This window comes from Palaemon carinicauda, chromosome 14 (genome assembly GCF_036898095.1).
Source record: "Palaemon carinicauda isolate YSFRI2023 chromosome 14, ASM3689809v2, whole genome shotgun sequence".
In the NCBI taxonomy this organism is placed as follows: Eukaryota; Metazoa; Arthropoda; class Malacostraca; order Decapoda; family Palaemonidae; genus Palaemon; species Palaemon carinicauda.
Window position 1 is genome coordinate 32,565,032 of NC_090738.1, and position 20,758 is coordinate 32,585,789.

Here is a 20,758-nt window from a genome sequence, read left to right on the forward strand (position 1 = left end):
TCTCCGAATTATATCTTATTTCTCCGAATTACAAACTATTATTCAGACCAGGAGCGAGGCCATTCAGTGCAACTGAATTTGAAGATGATAGGTTAAATAGATGGTTGAATGATTAAGTAACCTCAAAGTTCACACTAACCTGAATTCCTATAAATATGGTTTGCATAGCTTTAGCTTTGTAAATCCATGATACTTTTAGTACCCATAATCTATAAAATATTCCACAATCATTTCAAGACGCTAATCGAATTTCAAAAGGACTTGGATAAAATGTTTTTCTCAGAAGGCTGTGTTGAGAATTTATTTCCCAAAATCTTAGTTAATCAATTCTTGAGCTGTCATTTACATGTCATGCTCAGTCACTTTCCCTTCATTAATCTCTTAAACTATTCTTAATAGCAAAATTTAATAAATCACTGACCATGACTGGTTGCAATCAGGTTTAATCACAATCATAAGCATCTGATATGACAAACTAAAGGTCAATATTAGTTGGAATGGCCTTCAACAATATAAACTACATTTGGTAACAAATATTTACTTATAATGTATAGTTAATAAGATAGTCTTTATCAACTTCGCTTCAGTTACTAGTTTCGTCTTCAGACCAAGGAAAGAATGCATTACCAGCAGTATATATAAAGGGAAAAGCTTAAACAAGCAAGGGTTGCATAGCAAATAATTCCAAACTCCTCTCCTAACCTTCAGTCTTCCAATACTTTAAGCTTGGAATAGCAAAGCAAGCTCAAAAAGAGCATTCATACAAGCAAACCTCCAACTAACTACCCAGTCAGTTTTTTTAGGATTTATCTAAGCAAGATTGGTTCCTGAATTTAGTTAAATGTTTGTACAAATGTATGAACAATTGTCTTAAACAAGGATTTAGGTTTTGTCTGTTAATATTCTACCTTAAACCTAAACCTTACCTACGCAAACACATAGTATACTCTAGTTACGCAAAGAATGCCAGGAAGCTTTAAGGTGGTTTTTATATAACCAAACTAGACTGTTCAAAAACAAAATCAGAGTTGTCCCTATTTAGGACTGTTTACTCTATTCAATTAACTGTCTTTATGGACTTCACAGAATTGATAAAACTAAAATCCTGTATGGCATATAAAGATACTTAACAGCTAAATTTAACCAAGCTGAAATAAGTATAAACCATTCCTGGCACCTGTATTGCGTGATTTTTAAAAAGCCTAACATTTCCCTAAACATTTTAAAAGATTTTCCACAGTAATCTTGACAACCATTTCCCTCAGTTTTTTTCAATTAACCATGGATTTTTTCAATAATCCCGAGATTCAATATCTACCACATTTTCACACTTTGAACGTTGAATTGTTAACCTTATATTTACCCCAAACTATGAACTAACATTCATGATCTTCAAAGATTCTAGTAACAAAAAGTTAATGGAGAAAATAAAATAGAACATTAGATTTTAAGTATCCAAGGTATTTGCACACAAGGATACTGATCAGACTATGATTGCATTTATTAAATAAATTGTTAATTAACAATGCATTGAGGTAAACATTTCTTTTAGTACTCTTGTTAAATACCTTCAAGGGCTGCATATAATTTAGTTAGGAAAAATATTCCTAGTTGGTTGTCAAGAATACTGTGGTAACGCAACTCCAAAAAATCTTATCTAGTTGTGACTTCAAACTTGTATTTAAAACTTGACTCAAATTGATAATTAGCTTACACCTAATTACTCTAATTCTGTATAAAATTTTCAGTCAAGTCAATTAGGCCAACATTAGGAAAATCCAATTGATCGATAACACTGTTACTGAGCTTGGTCAAATTTGTTGAAACTCTTGAAATTAGAGTAGTTTCTGTGACACTTGCGATACTGCTAATAAAATTTCTTGCCTCTATTCCCTTTTGCTCTATCATGGATTTCTTCAGGGATTTTGGTCCAGTTCATAATCTGGAAGACAAAATTGGCTCAGTACTTTCAATAAAAATATACTAGAAGCTTAGTAATATAAATGGCTAAGCTTCACATCCTAGGAACATTTAATTAAAATGTTTGCTTTAATAGCACTTAAGAGCCAATTTCTAAGCACAGGTAGTAAAGTGCTTAAACTTATTCATAAATTTCATAAATACAGGTATACAGCAACAAGGTTATAACATCATCTAAAGGTCTATATAAAATTTATTTTCCTTTTCCTCTGCAAAATTTGAGTTAAAATTTGTCACTGCTTGTAACTTTTCAAAAATACATATGAGACAATGATACATAAAGCAAAGTTAAAATTCTGATGGGACCAAATTGCACTAAGAATTTTGCCAAACAGAATACATTAGTGTATAAAAGATTTAGATATTTCTCCCAATATATTAATCAGTCATACTTGCCCTTATCAAGTGAGTAGTGCCATCAAAATTTATGGGAAATATTTAGATTAATTATTTTCATGAAAAACCAATTGACTTAAATTCAATATCACTGATATTGTAAACTTTCAAACAGTTTGCTTTTTCTGGTTAAGAGCAGTAATTTAGAAATTTACAGAATCATTCATGAAATTATATTCCCAACTTTCCTGATATTCTTCAGATCCAAACTAATACAAAAGCTAATGGAAAATGCCTATCTTTTGTTATTTAAAGATGCTATAAAAGTATTAGTTTCAAATGTTTATTTCTAAACAAAATCCTCAGTTCATTCTATAAATTGTCTCCTAGTTTCTGCATTTTAGGTTGGGGGAAAAATTATGAACAAGTTGGGATAGGATTTTAATATCAAATTAACAAATTTTACTAGTGGCACTTATTATCCATCATATTTAGAAGTTACAGAATTATAAGTTTAATACAGTATTTTCTTTACACCCATTAAACATTAAGTATCACTAAAATAGACTAAATTCATTGCTAGATTCTAAGGAATTACAAACAAAATAGTACAAAACATACAAAAAAATCAACTGCCAAAATAGTTCAAAGCTTCAAAAATTACCAGAGCCAATTAACTCTTATCTATACATAAAATTGAGATTTAAAACATAAAACAAAAAATTGAGGGCACAAGTTATTAGAAATAAAACCTAAAACTTAAACCATCAAATCACCTTTAAAAGGAATTTTCGATCGAAGATTTCTCCATTCAACCTTGAAGACAGCCGATTTTTCAAAGACTTCCAATTATCCATTACGAGAAACTTTTAGAATAAGTTCTACGCAAAGCAAAAAAGTCTTCGACACCTGAAATTGTACAAAATAAATAATTACTTCACCAAAACTGGTTCAGGAGAAAAAATAGCTAAGTGTCTAAATGTTCATTTCTTGGTATTCAAATACTTCTTTTAAAACTTTCAATTTTAAAAGCAAAACTTCTTCGGCAAATACCCTCAGAATCTACACATAACCCTAATCATCCCTTCAACTAATTTTAAAATATTTCCCACTCAAGACAATATGGTATAGCACTTAAAATATTTGGAAAATTCCATAACTTATAAATCATCTACAGCAAAGCATAAGCGGTTGCTTTTGCGGCACCTATCTATTTCATAATTATTAGTATAAAGGATTACCTTAATACTAAAATATTTAGATTACAAAATGATTAGTCTTAATCTAGTAGGACTAAGTATGGCATAACCAAAAATAGGTTTCCTCGAGCTATAATTTCAAAAGCTATCAAGGATAGTTTTGCTCATATCAATCAGGTTTTTTGGGCTCAAGCCATGGCGTCCTGATGGAAGGTTCCTTTTTGGTAGCTTCCTTGGGTATATAACTACTAAGATATTCCCAGAGAATTTAACCACAGGTTATCACAGAATTCTAACTTCTGGAGCGAGTATCCTAAAGGTTTCCCTTTAAGACATCGTATATCAACAGGGGACGCATGTATTAACGCGCCACATAGCTATCTGCACCCCATACAGAGTTAACACTTCGATATGGAGGGATGGAGAATAGCTGGGGAGCTGTTCCACAGCTAATCTCGTCCGTGGCTACTTTTGGTACTCGAGATGTAAACAAACGGGCGCCATTGCTAAATGACGTCGCGTCCGTCCTCATCCTTCATTTAGTAGCTCGCCTTACTAGTCGGATTTTTCCCTGTGTGATCTTTATCGACTTGCATCTTAGCCATGTCTCTACCCTCGGCCTCGCCTTCTTCTGGAAAGTTGAGTACAAGGTTCCAGTATTGTTTAAATAAGCTCTGACCGTAAAGTAACTTACTTTTTGAGATATTTGATGTTTTGTGGCAGAGCTGTGCCTCGACCGGACCGGCCATTTTATGGCGTCGCAGTTGTTTTGAATGCCTTATTTAAATAGCCTCAACAGCATTTTCCGGCCTCATTAACTAATCGATTCTATTAGTTATTTAGTCTTCATAGCTAGGAACTTTTATATCGTGTTTTGACGCTTTTTTTTTATCGGTTATCAACTGACCCCATACCAGTTGGCTAGTATAGCCCTAGGCCAGAGCGCCTATATCAGTGTTCATGCATGATATTTATTAGTGATCCTAGGTTTATTTATGAAGACAGTGGCATTATTTTACAATACTATTGACTGTGATGCAAGTGTTTTCGCCTTCAGGGACCATATAAGGGACAGGTTAGATAGTGTGTCTAACCTAACCTACAAGTAGGACCCCTATATGCTTCCTTCATCCCCTGCCTTAGGGCATCCCCTCGGTGTAGCCTTGCTCCCCCTACCACGTAAGGGGATCAAGCCCTTAGAGTATTATATCGCTTCTCTGTCCTCCCTAAGGGAATGATCCCCCCTTAGGGTTGCGTCCGAGAATTTGGAACGGCTAGTCCTTCCTCTATTGCTGGGGCTAGGTCTCCGACCTTCCCCGCAATAGCGGTAAGTCTTCCATCTTTCCTAGTTCAGGGTGTAACATCCCTGCTCTAGGTTAGGTTTTGGAGGGGTTAGTTCTGTACCTTGCTAAAACGATACCCATGCACAGTTTTCAGACAGGCTGCCTTATCCTCCCTTCCTTGGTGGCCGCTCTGGTACAGAACCTCCTCCACAGAAGACCCTTCTCTTCTCCCCTCCCCACCTATCTCTTGTATGGCCTAGCCTATACTTAGGCTAGTCTATACCCATCTGTCCCCTGTCCTACAACTCCTTAGGGTGGAGTGATAGGGCTACCTTGAGCTCCTGTGTGCAGTCCGCTCTGGTACGTATACCCTTCATAGTGTCCTATGGGGTTAACCACTGGATGCATTCTGTCTACAGGGGTTCTCCCCCCTCTTGGGTGTTCCCTGCCCTCACTTGGGCTCCCTTTGCTCCCGGTCCTCTGTGGCCCCTGCTTCTGGGTGATAGGGCTAGCCTCTATCATGGGTACACCCACTCAGGTGGGATGCCTTGGGGTCCGTGGCCGGACCCCTACATCCCCCCCCCCTTCTGTCTCTTTCACTATCCTGGTGCCGGTCCCTTGCCGCCTCTACTGTCGGTGATACCCACCTCCTACCTTGGTGACTTCCCCCTTGCCCTCTGGGCAGTCAGTCTGCCGCGTGCCGGGGGACTGCCGCCTGCCGCCGGCACCTAGCCGATGGCCTTCCCTCTTTCCTCATAGCTTCAGTCGTCCGTCCACCGGCCGGCCCCCGGAGTTCCGGCATCCGCTGCCGGCAGTCCGGTTCTGCTATAACCATCCTTGTTCCTGTCACCTATCCGGCAACCTCCGGCTGCCGGAGCCGCCGCTACCCCGCCGGAGTGCCGCCGCTGTGCCGGCGGCCGCCACCCTGGTATTACTCTTGGCAGTCCGGTTCTGCTATAACCATCCTTGTTCCTGTCACCAATCCGGCAACCTCCGGCTGTCGGAGTCGCCGCTCCCCGCGGCGTGCCGCCGCTGTGCCGGCGGCCGCCACCCTGGTATTACTCTTGACTTCTATATTGTCTTCCCTAATGCCAGAAACACTGATGGAGCAGCCTCCGGCGTGCCGGTGGTCTGCCGGAGCCTTCCGGAGGCGTCAAGCAACTTGCACCCCCTTCTACTAGCTATCATCTGATGTTGATAGCCCTACATCGCAACCAGATGGTTTGATTACATGATGGATAGGTATTGCCTTACCGTTCCATTAGTTACCATGCTGTCTTCTTGCATATCACAGATTTCCAGCATGCTACGTGTATCTTAGCACGGCCGGTTACCGGAAACTGTTACCCTATGGGATCATCTACGTTCCCAATCCTTGGGTCTGAGTGGCCTCAGTCCCAGTTCTATATCCTTGGCAATCCCCACTAGAATTCCCACTGCCTTCACGGCATGCTATGTTGAATTCTGCCGTGTCCTCGGTCACAACAAATTGCCTACGGATAAGGTTACGGTAACCGGCCGGGCAGGTTACACGGGGGATGTGTCTATCTCCTTTTCCGCCCACTCTCTGAACGTCACAGTATTTCTACCACTTAATATTAGGTTAAAGATTAATCAGTTAATACTTAACCTTAAGATAGAAGTCATCCTTATGACTACCCCATACTCATGTCCTCTTTCTCTTACAGGAGGAGTACGTGAAGTGCGACCATGGCTTCTGTGGAGTGAAGCGCCCGCACTGTTATGGGCACACGGCGTGTAGGACTCACGCCCCTTGTGCAAACAAAAAGGTGATCTGAAGTTCTGGGACCCACTGAACCGTACGGTCTACCAGGAACGCCTGGTCGAGGCGTTCAATAACCCTCCCTCAGCGGAGGTAAGGGACGTTTCTCAAGAGAAGCTACTCAAATGGGTGCGTGGCTTCCAGAAGAACGCCACTAGACCGTACCTTGCCACCGAGGACTTGAGGGCCTTACTGTTCCCAAAGGCATCCCCAGACTCTGTGGTCCCCAAGGATCAGATCCCCACCGTCCAGATCACGGTGGAACCCGATGTCGTCATGGCTCAGTCCATGCACGAGTGTCGCCTGGATACCGACAATGCGGAATGTATGTCGGAAGTGTCGGAGACAACGGAGAGGAACCTCATGGCCGAAGAATTAGACTGAGTAGGACCAAGCGGAATACGCTGGGTCGGAGCAAGAGGTCGCTCCGCCTTCCACCACTCCCGTCTACCTCCGCCACCCCGGACCCCATCCCAACCAGCGCCCAGGAGATGTTTCGGACGCTCGAAGCCATCATGGACAAGAAACTCCGTGAGAGACACTAATACATCGGGACCATGGGAAGTCCCAAGGAGCCGAAAAGGAATTCGGTTAAGGACCTCCCTGCATGCTCGCACGCCAACCCCTCAGTGAGACACGAACCCCGGAGCCTGATTTCTTCCAACATCTGGGGTAAGCACCTCTTTCCCTCTGATCTGGTGAAAGATTACCGACAAGGCCGCCACGGAGAACAGGAACCTTCTTCACAAGTGGGGCATGTCGAAGAAGAGGAAATCCTCTCAGGACGACTGCCCTCAACCTAAGAGGAGATCCTCCAAGCCGAAACCCCAGTAACGTCAACAGAGACGGCAGTTTCCGGGACCCGCTACTCCCCAAGAGGCTGCTCAGCCACAACAGACCTTTCAGCTGGTCACCCAACCAGTCTTGCCCTAATCACCGGTTTTCACCCCTGCCTTTGAGCAACAGACGACTACCTTTCGTCCCAAAGGTTGAGGCTCAAGCAGAGGTGCAGGCAGAGACGCATCTCGCCGACCCTCCAGAGGCAGAGGAGGAAAGGGAGCTAGCGGCCGAGGTGGTACACCCTCGGGTCACCAGAAGCAATGAAATGCTTCCGGTGGGAGGAAGACTCCGCCAATTCCAGGATCGTCGGACCTTCGATCCCTGGGCACACAGCATCGTCGACAAGGGTCTAGGCTGGAGTTGGACTCAACCACCCCCAACTTTCCAACAATTCTTCCAACAATCCCCCCCTTCTGGAAGAATATGTCCTAGATCTCTTGAACAAGAAGGTGATTAGGAGGGTAAAGTCAACCAGGTTCCAAGGGAGACTGTTTTGCGTCCCCAAGAAGGAATCCGACAAGCTCAGAGTCATTCTAGACTTATCCCCCCTCAAGTTCATAGCGAACAACAAGTTCAAGATGCTGACTCTTCATCAGATAAGGACCCCTCTGCCTCGGTTCCTACACGGTCTCCATAGACCTGGCGGATGCCTATTGATACATTCCAATGAACCACCACGCTTCCTCCTACCTAGGATTTCTACTCCAAAGGGAAAAGCTACGCCTTCAGGGCCATGCCCTTCGGCCTCAATGTGCCCCCTCTGATCTTCACAAAGCTGGCAGATGCCATCGTTCAACAGCTGCGCCTCCAAGACGTCCAGGTGATGGCCTACCTTGACGACTGGCTAGCCTGGGCTCCATCGCCCGAAGATTGTTTAAAATCCTGCAACAAAGTCACCCAGTTCCTAGAACACCTGGGATTCAAGATAAACGCGAAGAAATCTCGCCTCTCTCCAGCACAAAGGTTCCAATGGCTAAGAACCCAGTGGAACCTTCAGTCACACCGCCTTTCCATCCCCCAGAAGAAAAGGAAGGAAATAGCAGGGTCTGTCAAGCGACTGCTGAAATCCAAACGGATCTCAAGACATCAGCAGGAACGAGTTCTAGGCTCTCTACAGTTCGCCTCAGTGACAAACCCAGTGCTACGTGCACAGCTAAAGGATGCCGCGGTAGTCTGGAGACGTTCCGCATCCATCGCTCGAAGAGGCCTCAAGAGACGGCTCCCAAACGGACTTCGGCTGCTCCTCAAGCCGTGGTTGGAAGCAAAGGCCCTGAAAAGGTCCATTCTTCTTCATCACCCACCTCCATCACTCAACATCCACACGGATGCTTCACTGGAGGGCTGGGGAGGTCACTCCCACCAAAAATAGGCTCAAGGCACATGGTCTCCCCTATTCAAGACGTTTCACATCAACATCTTGAGGCCATGGCGGTCCTTCTAACGCTGAAGAAACTCTCCCCGCCTCCCTCGATCCATATTCGTCTATCCCTAGACAACTTGGTGGTAGTTCGATGTCTCAATCGCCAAGGCTCAAGATCGCCCCAGATAATCAGGTGCTTCTGACAATCTTGCGTCTGGCAGAGAAGAAATGGCACCTGTCTGCAGTTCACCTACAAGGATCCCGCAACGTGACGGCGGACGCTCTATCCCGGACAAGTCCGATAGAGTCGGAATGGTCTCTAGACGCAAGATCATTCTCCATCTCTCACCAAGTCCCAGAACTCCAGACCGATCTCTTCGCAACGAGCGACAATAATCAACTTCCTCAATATGTAGCCCCGTCCGAGGACCCCAAGGCAGAAGCAGTGGACGCCATGTCACTGGACTGGAACAGATGGTCCAAGATCTACCTGTTCCCTCCCACCAACCTTCTGCTGAAAGTCCTCTCCAAGCTGAGATCCTTCAAAGGGACAGCGGCCCTAGTGGCTCCCAAGTGGCCCTGGAGCAATTGGTACCCCCTGGTCCTAGAGTTGCAGCCCACGCTGATCCCTCTCCCGGGCCCAGTACTCTCCCAGCAAGTACAGAAGTCGACTGCCTTCGCTTCATCATCGAAAATCAAGGACCTTCATCTCATGATTTTCTCTCCCTAGCCGCGAAGAAAAGGTTTGGGATCTTGAAGAAAAGTCTAGACTTCCTCGAGGAATACAAGACCGAATCCACACGACGGCAATACGAATCATCCTGGAGAAAATGGGTCTCATTCGTCAAGGCAAAAATCCTACGGAAATCACCATCGATTTTTGCATGTCCTTTATTCACCTTCACAGACAGGGCTTGGCAGCCAACACTATTTCTACTTGCAAATCAGCCTTGACTAGACCACTAATGTATGCCTTCCAGATTGATCTGTCCAACGACAGCTTCAATAAACTCCATTTTGCCTCCAACTTGGACAATGATTCGTGCCCTCTCGAGGATCTGACTCGGAAACTTCTCTTTCTTTTTGCTCTTGCTTCAGGAGCCCGAGTCAGAGAAATAGTGGCATTATCAAGGGACGAGGGCCACATCCTGTTTACAGATTCAGGTGACCTTACCCTCTTCCCGGATCCGACGTTTCTCGCCAAAAACGAATTACCCACCAAAAGATGGGGCCCTTGGAGAATATGCCCCCTGAAAGAAGATGCCTCTCTATGTCCAGTAGAGAGCCTCAAGGTCTATCTTCATAGAACTTCGGTGGAGGCCAACTCTTTAAAGGAGAAACTTCGGACAGCGACCTGTCACTGAAACAACTAAGAGCGAAAATCACCTACTTCATTCGCAGAGCGGATCCTGACAGCTCACCCGCCGGTCACGATCCTATAAAAGTTGCATCGTCTCTGAATTTCTTTCAGAGTATGGATTTCGAAAGTCTTAAGAGTTTCACAGGCTGGAAATCCTCGCGTGTTTTCTTCAAACATTATGCGAAACAAGTGCACGAAGTCAAAAATTTGTGGTAGCCGCAGGTAGTGTTATAAAACCTGCACCTAACTCTGCATAGAACAGTGAGTTACTTGGGACTAACTCCTCAGTTGCCTATGTTGACCCTCGCGTGATACGTAGTGATTTCAAAAACACTTAGTGTTTTTTCATAGACTGTTCTTCTCCCAGGTGAAATGTCATAGTCGTCACATGAGTGCCGCATGCCTAGAGCATGATGTGTTTTATCTTTATAGACTGCCGTTCCTCTGGAACGAGTGCCTACTAATAATTTGAAATTCCCTTTCAGATTCAAGAGAAAGTCTCTCATGACTATGTACATTATAATTTATTGTAAATAACTTTTACAATTTTATTGCATTTCCTTAACATGTTCTGCAATGGTGAAATAAAAATTCTATTTTATTACTTGTGCGTCTCAATCCGCTCCTACTTATACTATGAAATACATGACTGTCATAGTTTTATCATCAACTTCCTCTTATGTCGAAGATGACTAAGGGTTCAACCCTTATCATATACTCACTTCTGCAATGTAATATTCCTACTCTAATACTTACTTACATCATACCTTAGAGACCAGACGACTCTATTCACATACAGTGCCTAACCACCACTTGTCTGCCTTTGTGAATGTTCCTATATGAATGCCAACCATCCAGTCTTGTCTCCGAGTTCTTTATGTTCTCCCAGCAAGGTGAGTAGCCCTTCGATGACCACTTTGATCTTCGGCATGGTCCGTTGGGACTTCGCTGCCAAGGGGGGCAGGAAGTTTCTTCCCATCTGTTCTCTTATTGAGGTTACTATGCTTATCCTGTCAAAGCCCTAGGCACTTATACTACAAGGGGAAAATCTACCACGATACATTGATTCTCTGGTACTCTTCCATCAGGACGCCATGGCTTGAGCCCAAAAAACGGATTTTGAGCGAAGCGAAAAATCTATTTTTGGGTGAGATAGCCATGGCGTCCTGATGGACCCTCCCTGCTACTTCGTTCAGTTTGTCAGGTCCCACCCTGCGCTGCTGTATCATGGTGATCGGCAAGCAACTGGCTTCAGGATGAGGACGGACGTGACATCATTTAGCAATGGCGCCCGTTTGTTTACATCTCAGTACCAAAAGTAGCTACGGACGAGATTAGCTGTGGAACAGCTCCCCAGCTATTCTCCATCCCTCCATATCGAAGTGTTAACTCTGTATGGGGTGCAGATAGCTATGTGGCACGTTAATACATGCGTCCCCTGTTGATATACGAGGTCTTAAAGGGAAACCTTTAGGATACTCGCTCCAGAAGTTAGAATTCTGTGATAACCTGTGGTTAAATTCTCTGGGAATATCTTAGTTATATACCCAAGGAAGCTACCAAAAAGGAACCTTCCATCAGGACGCCATGGCTATCTCACCCCAAAATAGATTTTTCGCTTCGCTCAAAATCCGTTTATTAAGACATCCCTATCCAACATTGAAAAGTTCTTACTATACATACCAATGCCAACTTCCAAATTACTTCGTGGTCTAAGATTAAATATGAAATTTAAATTTTAATTTAGTACATACCACTGCTAATTCAGTTTCTGAACACTAATCAAAAAATTGAATTAGCTCCTAACAGCTCTCAAATTTAAACACTGGAAAAAACCATCACTAAACTAATTGGACCTAAAGGAATAGGAGCATGTAATGATCTTAGTGCAATATTACAGATTAAATGTTATTTTTATTAATAAAATAAATTTTTGAATATACTTACCCGGTGATCATATAAGCTGCAACTCTGTTGCTCGACAGAAAAACCTACGGTCAAAATACGCCAGCGATCGCTATGCAGGTGGGGGTGTACATCAACAGCGCCATCTGTCGAGCAGGTACTTGGTACTCCAAGTAAACAAGAACCAATTTTCTCCTCAGTCCACTGGGTCTCTATTGGGGAGGAAGGGAGGGTCCTTTAATATATGATCACCGGGTAAGTATATTCAAAAATTTATTTTATTAATAAAAATAAAATTTTTCAATATTAAACTTAGCCGGTGATCATATAAGCTGATTCACACCCAGGGGGGTGGGTAGAGACCAGCATTACATGTTTACATTATTATGAGCTAAGTATTTTGTATTTCATTTTAGCAGTTATTCAAAATAACAAACATAAAATAAATAAGTACCTGGTAAGGAAGTCGACTTGAACAATTACTCTGCCTTTTTAAGTACGTCTTCCTTACGGAGCCTCGCGATCCTCTTAGGATGCTGAGCGACCCCTAGGATCTGAAGTATCAAGGGTTGCAACCCATACAACAGGACCTCATCAAAACCTCTAATCTAGGCGCTTCTCAAGAAATGACTGACCACCCGCCAAATCAAGTAGGATGCGAAAGGCTTCTTAGCCTTCCGGACAACCCAAAAACAATAATAAAACATTTCAAGAGAAAGATTAAAAAGGTTATGGAATTGGGGAATTGTAGTGGTTGAGCCCTCACCCACTACTGCACTCGTTGCTACGAATGGTCCCAGAGTGTAGCAGTTCTCGTAACGAGACTGGACATTCTTAAGATAAAAAGACGCGAACACTGATTTGCTTTTCCAATAGGTTGCGTCGATTATACTTTGCAGAGATCTATTTTGTTTAAAGGCCACGGAAGTTGCGACAGCTCTAACTTCGTGTGTCCTTACCTTCAGCAAAGCTTGTTCTTCCTCATTCAGATGGGAATGAGCTTCTCGTATTAACAGTCTGATAAAATAGGATAAAGCATTCTTTGACATAGGCAAAGATGGATTCTTAACTGAACACCATAAAGCTTCAGACGGGCCTCGTAAAGGTTTTTAAATAGAACTTAAGAACTCTTACAGGACATAAGACTCTTTCTAGTTCATTTCCAACCATACGATAAGTTTGGAATATCGAACGATATAGGTCAAGGCCGAGAAGGCAGCTCGTGTTTGGCTAGAAAACCAAGTTGTAGAACATGTAGCCGTTTCGGATGAGAATCCGATGTTCTTGCTGAAGGCATGAATCTCACTGACTCTTTTAGCTGTGGCTAAGCATATCAGGAAAAGAGTCTTTAAGGTGAGATCTTTCAGGGAGGCTGATTGTAGCGGTTCGAACCTGTCTGACATAAGGAATCTTAGTACCACGTCTAAATTCCAACCAGGTGTAACCAAACGACGCTCCTTCGTGGTCTCAAAAGACTTAAGGAGGTCCTGTAGATCTTTATTGTTGGAAAGATCTAAGCCTCCATGACGGAAGACTGATGCCAACATGCTTCTGTAACCCTTGATAGTGGGAGCTGAAAGAGATCGTTCTTTCCTCAGATATAAGAGAAAATCAGCTATTTGAGTTACAGAGGTACTGGTCGAGGATACGGATACTGACTTGCACCAGTTTCGGAACATTTCCCACTTCGATTGGTAGACTAAGGGTGGATGTTCTCCTTGCTCTAGCAATCGCTCTGGCTGCCTCCTTCGAAAAGCCTCTAGCTCTCGAGTCTTTCGATAGTCTGAAGGCAGTCAGACGAAGAGCGTGGAGGCCTTGGTGTACCTTCTTTACGCGTGGCTGACGTAGAAGGTCCACCCTTAGGGGAAGTGTTCTGGGAACGTCTACTAGCCATCGAAGTACCTCGGTGAGCCATTCTCTCGCGGGCCAGAGGGAAGCAACTAGCGTCAACCTTGTCCCTTCGTGAGAGGCGAACTTCTGCAGTACCTTGTTGACAATCTTGAACGGAGGGAATGCATATAGATCTAGATGTGACCAAACTAGTAGAAAGGCATCTATATGAACTGCTGCTGGGTCCGGGATTGGTGAGCAAAATATTGGGAGCCTCTTGGTCATCGAGGTTGCGAAGAGATCTATGGTTGGCTGGCCCCAGGTGGCCCAGAGTCTCTTGCATACATCCTTGTGGAGGGTCCATTCTGTTGGAATTATTTGTCCCTTCCTAATGAGACAATCTGCCATGACATTCAAGTTGCCTTGGAAGAACCTCGTTACTAGTGATATGTCTAGACCTTTTGACCAGGTGAGGAGGTCCCTTGCGATCTCGAACAATGTCAGAGTAGGTCCCTCCTTGCTTGGAGATGTACGCCAAAGCCGGGTGTTGTCCGAGTTCACCTCCACCACTTTGCCTTGAAGGAGAGACCTGAAGCTTTTCCAGGTCAGACGTACTGCCAGTAGCTCCTTGCAGTTGAAATGCATTGACCTTTGACTCTAGTTCCATAATCCCGAGTATTCCCTACCGTCTAATGTCGCACCCCAGCCTACGTCCGATGCGTCCGAGAAGAGAACGTGGTTGGGAGTCTGAACAGTCAGGGGACGACCCTCTCTAAGGTTGATATAGTCCTTTCACCAAGTCAGACAAGACTTTATCTTTCCGGAAACCGGGATCGAGACCGCTTCTAGCGTCTTGTCCTTTTTCCAGTGAAAAGCTAGATGGTATAGAAGAGGACGGAGGAGTAGTCTTCCTAGTGACACAAATTGATCCACGGATGACAGTGTCCCTACCAGACTCATCCACAGCCTGACTGGGCAGCGTTCCTTCTTCAGCATCTTCTGGATGGATAGCAGGGCTGGGGGCTGATCGTCTTGTTCAGCAACGTCCTCATCAGAGGGTTCCTCATCCGAAACTGATGGGGAAACGGCAACGGAGTGGGCAACGTCTGACTCGCTGAATCCGGTCGCACTGGTGGATGCGTGACTGAGCCGGACGCAAAATCATGGCACTGCTGCACAGTCTGTGAACTGTCAACAACCATGGGTGCGCGAGGAAGTACAGCGTCAACCCGAAACTGTCTAGACTGTCTAGGTTGTGCAGTCAACACCCTACCGGGTTGCTGAGGTTGACGCACTGCGTCACAACAAGTCACCTCTGCTGGTTGTTGAACGTCCTGAACGTCAACAACCACCATCGAGCGTCGCTTAACGTCAACGTGCGACTGGCAACCCACACTGGGTCGCATCGGTGGAGGAACCACCTCAACTGGCAGACGCGAGTAGGTTACCTCAGCGTCAACAGGGCGCACAACCGACCGGTTGGAAGGTTGTTGGCCAGAAGGAGGAACCACCTCAACTGGCAGACGCGAGTAGGTTACCTCAGCGTCAACAGGGCGGACAACCAACCGGTTGGAAGGTTGTTGGCCAGAAGGTTCTTCTCCGCATTCAAGTCCTCTATCAAGGACGCAAGCTTGGACTGCATGTCTTGCAGCAAAGCCCATTTAGGGTCTACGGGAGCAGGTGTGGCAACAGACGGGGTTAGCGACTGAGGCGGAACCATTTACCATCCCTGAAAGCCTTGTTATGTGTGACATAATAGTACAGCAAAACTTCAAAGGCTCGACAAAAGTTGAGAAGTTGACCCGTAAACAACTTGGAGCGTCTCCTGGCTAGGCGCCAGGGCGAGTCTACCAGAATTGAGAAGTCTATCTGGGCAGAGGCATGAACTCCCAAGCCGAGAACTTCTCTCGTGTCCTATCAGACTCTCGCTCTATAAGCCAGTTTAAAAGAAGGGAAATCAAAGGCTGTATCCCTAAAACTCCTCCTGGTGCAAAAACCAGTCGCCTAGCCAACGTAACGCTCTCTAGGAGAGCGAGAGAGCACTAGCTTAAAAACAACGGCTTCGAAGTAGCTAGGCCTAGTGTAAGTTCTGACGTTTAGGCGAACGAGGAGCAGCAGTTACAAGATCCGGACGAAGATCCTTAAAAAATCATCATGATTTAATTAAAGTCCATAGGAGGCTAAGCAGCTTAAGGCTCCTCTCCAAATGACAAGAGTCCTCAAGGGAATATCAGTAGGAGGGAGAACAGCACTTTCTCATCTACAGGAACCTTGTCCGATAAAAGCTAGGTTATCTCAGTGAGTCTCTCACTGGTGCATTAGTAGCAGACCAGAAGGCAACGTCATGTAACTGCTTGACAGTCTGAACTGTCAACCACAACAGGTGTGTGAGGACATACAGCACTGGTGCATTAGTAGCAGACCAGAAGGCAACGTCATGTAACTGCTTGACAGTCTGAACTGTCAACAACTGAACTGTCAACCACAACAGGTGCGTGAGGACATACAGTGTTCACTCGAGACTGCTTTGACTGTCTATACTGAGCAGTCAAAACAACTCTAGAATGCGGAGGTTGACGCACCGCGTCAAAACAAAACAACTTAGACTGTTGTTGTACCTCGCGAACGTCAACGGAAGGTTCCGTGCGTTACTGAACGTCAACATGAGGCTGGAACGCATGGGTGGCGGGACTCTCTCAGCTAGAGTGCGGCAGAAGGTCGCCTCAGCGTCCACAGGACGCACAACCGTGTTGGTTGTAGGCTAGAGGTTGGTGCAGTGTCAACCTTCTCCGCACGAAAGTCCCGCATTAATGACGTTAACTGAGACTGCATGGTCTGCAGCAAAGACCACTTAGGGTCTACAGGAGCAGGTGCGGCAACAGACTCTGACTGCCTGATGCGGTACCGCTTTGTCTCTCTTAGGAGGTGAGCAGTCGTCGGAAGACTGCAGAGAGTCCGAACTGACCCAGTGGCTACAACTGGGCCGTTGGACTTGCGCGGAAGGGACCGACTTGCGCTTAATAAGCTGCGAGACCTTGGTCCAAGGTTTCTTACAAGAAACCTCTTCCGCAGACGAGAAATAAATGGGCTCTCTCGTCTTTGTGTGGGTGGGGCGATCTTGGGTAGATACGCCCGAAACCACGGAGGGAAACGTCTGTTCATTGATCAAGGCCTGACGAACCCATAAGTCGTTCGACATTACTTCTCCCCTGGGCTTGGGAGCTTGCAAGAGGTCCCGGACTAGGTGAACGACAGGCACGAACAGACGAACCCTCGGACGCAACACTAACACTTTGCGCCTATCACTATCACTTCGATTTTCTGTTTTGCACTTATTTCACTGAAATCGAAACTTTTACTGATTTCTACCTGAAACACGCAATTCTACCCTTCATTAAAAGGTAGTAATTGCGAAAACAGTCTTATAATGCAGCTCATTAATACTAGCAAAAAACAGAAAACATATATAAAGATAAAGAATTCAGTGGCTGGGAAAGAGACTAAACACTAGTTCAAATAAAACTACGTTTACAATCTCTCACCGCACATAGCCTGGGGACAAGAATAAAACCCTAGAAACGTTTTACCTTCTTCCCCGTACAGCGACTAGGGAGGAGAGTAGGCCTAACACGAGAACAACGTTACCCGATTGAACGGAACGTTTTTTCTCCTCTCTCCCCCTCCGTCTATCTCTCTCTCTCTTTCTCTCTTGATTTCGCACCTAAGAGAAGAGCCCAATTATATATCGTCAAAAAAACATGTTATTTGACTAAAGGAAAAAACTGAAAGGTTTTCCAAATAAAAAGTTCCTTTAATTTAGAATTTAGAACATTTAAGCTAAGAAAGAATGAACGAAACGTCAGAATCGATTTACTCTTACTGCAAAGTGAAACCGTGATACACTCTCTCTCTATCGTAACGATAGAGCGCATGTTGAACGTCCTGAACGTCAACAACTGCGTAGTCTAAACGTTAGTTCATCTTTGAAAACAGTACGAAGACTATCAAAGAAATTCTTTCATAAAACATTAAATTTAAAAAGTTTTAAATTCTTTAAAGGCTAAATACGATATAACGGGCTCAACGTTGATTAACTTCGGTTCCAAGTTAGGACCGCCTACTATCAGGAAAGGTCGCATATAAACAAAACTAAAAATTTATTTTTATATGTTTATAATAAATGGAAAGTTAATCGAAGAGGCCTAATAAAGGCGGAGAGATATAAAATATATAGATCTATAACGTGTTAAGCAAAATTACTAAAAACCTAAACACACTTCCGTCTAAGGGAAGGATCGGCCATTTAAAAGTGAAAGAGAGTCCATACTCACTTTGTCACCATAATTAAATCTATCCAAAATGAGTTCAAGTTTTGAGATGAAGATAAAACCCCTGCATAGCGAAAGCTCAAAACTAGAATAGTGTACTTCACCAAATAGTTGTGAAAACAAATCCAGTTAGTAACAGCGTATTAGTAGGTCTTGCCGGTAGCCCGACAGACAAAATTGGTTCTTGTTTACTTGGAGTACTAAGTACCTGCTCGACAGATGGCGCTGTTGATGTACACCCCCACCTGCATAGCGATCGATGGCGTATTTTGACCGTAGGTTTTTCTGTCGAGCAACAGAGTTGCAGCTTATATGATCACTGGCTAAGTTTAATATTGAAAAATTAAAATATCAAAGGTTTTTCAACCTACTTAAAACAAACAGTTGTCAATGCATAAAATCAATAGAACAGTAATATTTAGAATCTATAAACTTATAAATCTAACCAATTAAGATTGAAGACATAATGGTCCTTTACTGAAGCTTCCTAATTTCAACTACATATAAGAACCTAAACTTTTTGAAATTTTTGTAGTTAAAATCTAATAAGCTCAAAGTAGGCATAGTACAGTATTTTATTAAAAATTCAATAAGATTCTATGCGCTATAAGCCAAGATAGATATTATGGGATATGAAATTTTGAAGCACTTTACACTAGAAATTAGTCACTTTCCTTTAGCCAAGCCCAGGTTAAGTAGAAAATAGCCACTTTCTCCTAGCCAACCTAATGTTTCTTGTACTGTATATGACTGCAATTTAAAATAGCGCGAACCAATTAACCACTTCCTCCACTGATCTATGCCACAAACTCCCTTGACCAGCATTTCTGCGAAGGTTTGCACATTAAAACTTCTATACATCAACTAGCTAATTATGTTCTACCAACTTTAATTCAGGTTACTGAATCTACATTCTAGTGCAGTATAAATTTTACTATCCTTTTTAAAGACTAGGTTCAAACTCAACTTGACATTAAAGTGATTGGATCTAATCCTTTAGTGTATCTACTTTCTATGAAATATATAGGTAAAAAATTTTTAACTAGAATATAAGGAAAAAGTCTTGCTTTTCAGATGCTGTACAAGATGCGTTGTAAACCTCAAAGGTTCAATGAAGTATACCAAGATATATTGGCAAATTCTACATTCTACAAGTCAAATTTCATCATTTCACTGACGACCAGGAACATGAAAGTGGACGTTGGCATTTTGATAAAAAAAAATGTTTTAATTACCTTTCAATATGCAATATGACTACACCTGAGCAATATCCTTTAAAACTTAATTTTCAATGTCTACTATATTTCAATCTTAAATTCTGAAGCTTTGCTAAAAAACAAACCATATGAAACTATTCTAGTCGAGTTTCATTCACGTTACCATCCAATACACGAAATTAAAAATTACCTTTCAGAGTTGATAAAGCAACACCTATAGGCCTCAAAACTCCTCTGCTGTAACAACTATACCACAATAGTTTTCATACCCGTCTAAAGAACTTCATTGCTACAGAACTCAAGGGAGTTTTTAGATTGTAATAGGTTAATGACCATATTTCATGAGGGGTACTACCCTACTAGAATAACATTAAGCCTTGCCAAACTGGGGGATGAGGTTATCCTGACACCTCTATTCAAGACACTCTGTTCCTTACTGTTTGGAGTAGTGGTTTGTCTTTAAAATACACAATCTCAAGACTGTTCCTTTAACATGCACTAAATACCATAATTCAGGTACTTAGCTCAGTTTATAGGAATGTTTGCAATCTTGCACAGAAACGTACAACCAAAACAATCAAAGTCTGATCCATGTACTACAAAACTAAAGAGTTCCACAATAAAGATAGGATTAGGCAGAAGCATGATATGCACCATTTGGACTGGTTGCAATGGTGGCCTGGTTCTAATCAGAAAATGGTTTACTATAAATTTCAAAGCAAAGATTGAATTTTTATATGGTAAGGTATGCAAAGTGTCTGAAGGACTAGCAAATTTTTAGTCATTTGTAGGTGGTTGGTGGTTAATACATTAACCTTGTACTGTATTTTTCCTACTTGTATTTCGTGTTTTGTGCATTTCTGACCATTAGGTGGTAGGTTGGCTAAGGCACAAGCAACCATTTGAAATACTACCACTAAAGTGTTATGGGGTCCTTAGCCTGGTCAGAGTACTACATTGGATCCTTCTCTGATTACAGCTCATTTTTCCATTACCTAAACAGTACATTGGATAGTCTGGCCTATTCTTTACACATTTTCATCTGTCTTCATACACCCAACACCACAAACTATTCCTCTTCATTAAAGGGGGTTAACTATTGCACCGTTATTATTCAATGGCCCTTTCCCTCTTGGTAATGGTAGAAGACACTTTAGCTAGGGTAAGAAGTTCTTATGACTAAATATTAAACTATTTCGTAGTCTTAGTGCTACAGCTTCTGTACAATGGTCTTTGTCTTGGTCTTTTTTCTCTTCCTCTATTTATTGAAGTTTTCAGAGTTCATATTTGCAAGATCTTTTTAATGTTAAACTATTTTAATTGTTCACTACCTTGTA

At 43.2% G+C, this 20,758-nt stretch overlaps 1 long non-coding RNA gene across 1 annotated transcript in view; it reads right to left on the bottom strand.

Annotated features, from left to right (window-relative positions):
• Positions 1-286: 286 nt before the first annotated feature.
• The window catches only part of LOC137653508 (uncharacterized), a 29,244-nt gene continuing 8,772 nt past the window's right edge, over positions 287-20,758 (bottom strand). The window contains exons 3-4 of the long non-coding RNA XR_011046506.1: positions 3,093-3,225; positions 287-1,942 (exon numbers count right to left, since the gene is read on the bottom strand). This is a non-coding gene — a long non-coding RNA (uncharacterized lncRNA). The remainder of the gene's footprint in view (positions 1,943-3,092; positions 3,226-20,758) is intronic.